Source organism: Myotis lucifugus, unplaced genomic scaffold (assembly GCF_000147115.1).
Source record: "Myotis lucifugus unplaced genomic scaffold, Myoluc2.0 scaffold_227, whole genome shotgun sequence".
Lineage (NCBI taxonomy): Eukaryota > Metazoa > Chordata > Mammalia > Chiroptera > Vespertilionidae > Myotis > Myotis lucifugus.
This window is the reverse complement of record NW_005871275.1, coordinates 1,366,825-1,370,241: the sequence shown is the minus strand read 5'-3', so window position 1 is coordinate 1,370,241 and position 3,417 is coordinate 1,366,825. Positions and strand designations below refer to the sequence as shown.

General features: G+C 47.5%; 1 protein-coding gene across 1 annotated transcript in view; it reads right to left on the bottom strand.

The window, feature by feature from the left end:
• The window catches only part of PAN3 (PAN3 poly(A) specific ribonuclease subunit), a 160,161-nt gene that overhangs the window by 34,321 nt on the left and 122,423 nt on the right, over positions 1–3,417 (bottom strand). The gene's annotated exons all lie outside the window — the stretch shown is intronic.

The following is a 3,417-nucleotide window of genomic DNA, read 5'->3' as shown; positions in this document are numbered from 1 at the left end:
GCCTGATCACCCCTACTTCCTCTGCCTGCCGGCCTGATCATCGCTTACCTGCCCTCCCGCAGGCTGGTTGCCCCTAACTGCTCCCTCTGCCAGCCTGGTCGCCCCCCAACTGCCCCTCTTGCCGGCCCTGGTCGCCCCTTACTGCACCCCCTGCCGGCCTGGTCTCCCCCCAACTGTCCCCCTCTGCTGGCCTGGTCGCCCCCAACTGCTCCCCGTCGGCCTGGTCACCACCAACTGCCCCCCTCTGCCAACCTGGTCACCACCAACTGCCCCCCTCTGCCCCCCGCCCCCGCCGGCCTGGTTGCCTCTTTCTGCCCCCCTGCCGGCCTGGTCATCCCCAACTGCCCCCTCTGCTGGCCTGGTCGCCAACTGTCCCCCTGCTGGCCTGGTCGCCCCCAACTGTCTCCCGGCCGGCCTGGTCACCCCACACAGCCTGCTGTTCAGTCATCTGGTCGTCCCTCACTAACCCTCCTGCCAGCCTGGTTGCCCCATGCAGCCTGCTGTTCAGTCGTTTGGTTGTCCCTCACTAACCCCCCCTGCCAGCCTAGTCGCCCCACGCAGCCTACTGTTCGGTCGTCCATCCAGTTGTTTCGGTCATGACGGCCCCTTGCTTTTTATATATTAGGATTGGAATTTGCTTGTGATACTGTTAGGCATTCAAAATGATTTATCTTGAATTCCAATTTGTTGTTTCTTATAAAGACTAAAAAAATGAACATGTAAATGTACTCAGTGGCTGGTTTCCCTATAGAGTTTATGCAATTTATTTTCCCTTCTTATTGCTCCCTATTGTCTAGAACAAACATGTGTCAGTTTTACAATCCAAAAAGACAAATAGTTTTTAATGCTTCAAATACAATCAACTATATTTTTCAATTGGACAGCTTCCATTGGTGAAATGTCTTGAATGACTTAGGAATGCTCACCATATCTCAATTGAAAAGCAGATGAGTGAACATGCAGAATATCATAGAAAAACATCTAGTAAGGAACACACCAAAACTTTAACAATGGTAATCACTGAGTGGATTTTCTCCTCTCTTTTACACTATTCTGTATTTGCCAAACTTTTTACAACTAACATATTTAACACTATTTTGAAACATGACAATAAATCTCATTTTAAAAATCTCGCAAACAAAAACAACTAATAATGTTTTACCTATGACTGTTAAGAAATCCAGGTGAAACCCTATTAAGAAAACTCTAATTCTAGAAGACAGGTTCAAAAGGACCTCTCTGCCTTTGCCAAATACATTCATTAACTCTTAGTTCTTGGAACAATTCTATGAAATAGAATTCCCTATTTTATAAATAAGGAGAACAAGGATTATCCCTCTAGGGAGGGAGTAGGGAAGCAAACCCAGGACTCTGATTCTGAAGTCTTGTGCTCTTAAATCCTACATGGCATTTTGGCCATAGCGCAAAACATCGATTCAATGTAACTTTCAAACCAAGGTCAAGTGGCAAGTTCTGCTGAAATAAAGGCAGAAGGGAAAGTATATACACAAGTGAACATAGCTGTAACTTTCGCCCATTTATTATTTAGTTGAATGATCAGTGTAATTTCCACAAACAAATGATAAATAAATTTTGTTTTCTAGCTATTTCATAAGGGAATTATCTTCAAGTTAGTAAAGATGTACTGAATATCTACTATGTATTAATGAACCCATATTAATGAAATATGTGTTCTTATCAAGTGGCTTAAAGAATGATATAAAATATAAGGCAAAATAGCTATTAAAAACGTGCAATTCATCATGGCACTGGTTCTTAAACTTTAGCACCCTTCAGAATCTTGTAAAAACTGTTTGCTGGGCCCCATGCCCAGTTTTTGACTCAATAGGTCAACAATAGGGCCCAAGAATTTACAATCCTAACAAGCTTCCAGGTGATAATGAAAGGATACTGCAGTTGTCAAGGGACCACACTTTGAGAACTATTATGCATGGAAACACAGAGAAGGGAGCCAATCCCACGGATATTAGGAAAGATCTTACAGCTGATTTGGCATGTTTACTACAAACCAATGAGCTAAAACAAATGGAAAGAGTGTTTTATGCTAAGGGAGTAAATGGAACAACAACAAAAAACAAGGTATGAATGTATGCAGGTGTCCACGATGGTGAAATATTATGTGTGGGAGAAAGGGGGAGGTACCACAGAGGAGGTGCAGAGTGAACATAAACCTGAGAGATATTTATGTTGGAATTACATCAGAGGGAAATTTAAATGCTATACTAAGGACTTGAAATTTACTATGCCGAGCAGTGGTACTCCTAGCATCAGTGTGACAAAGGGATTGTTTGAGGGACACTATCAACTAAAAAATCTTATGCTTCTACTTAACTCCTTCGTCCGTGTCTGCTTTCAAGGTAGTCAAGCTGAATCCCAAATAGTGCGAAAGAAAAAAAATGGTGCTTCAGTGGAAAAATATGAATTATTTAAAGGGTACCCCTCCTTCCAGTGTCTGATTTAGATTCTATGGAAGATACGTTACACCTCTGTAAGGTATAGATAACTGGTAGCACTGCAAAATAATTCTTTCTACAGACATGTGTATTCTGTTCCGTCTGGTGGAGGTTCAAATGTCTTCCCTCCTCTCCCTTGAAAAAGCCAGTTGGCACATTCATTTAATTATTCTTGATCTATAATACTAGAGGCCCGGGGCACAAAAATTTGTGCCCTCGGGGGGGGGGGGGGCAGTCCCCCAGCCCGGCCTGTGCCCTCTCGCAGTTTGGGACCCCTCGGGAGATAACGACCTGCTGGCTTAGGCCTGCTCCCGGGTGGCAGAGGGCAGGCCCAATCCCTAGGTGCAGCCCCTGGTCAGGCTCAAAACAGGGCCGATTGGGGAGTTGGGGCGCCGCCCCGTCATGCACAGAGCAGGGCGGATCAGGGGGTTGGGATGCCACCCTCAGTCACGCTCAGGGTAGGGCCGATTGGGGGGTTGGGGCATTGCCCCCTGTCACACTCAAGGCAGGGTCGATGGGGAGGTTGCGGGGCCACCCCGTCACGCCCAGAGCAGGGCCAATTAAGGCGTTGGGAAGCTGCCCCCTGGTATTCACAAAACAAGGCCCATCAGGGGGGTTGGGGCTTCTGTACCCTGTCACACAAAAGAGCAAGGGTCGATCAGGGGGTTTGGGGGAGCTCCCCCCGTCCACGCAAAAAAGCAGGGGCCCATCAGGGGGGTTGAGGGAGCTCCCCCCCTTGTCAACTCACAAGAAAAAGGGCCGAAAAGGGAAATTGGGGGGGGTGCCCCCCCCGTCCCACCTCAGGGCCCATGGGGGAGGGTTATGGGGTTTTCCCCTTTTCCCCCCCAGAACAAAGGCCCCCGAAGCGGGGTGTGTGCGCCCACCCTCTTTATTACCCACAAAAGAAGGGGCCGATATCAGGGGGTTGGGGGGGCCGCCACAT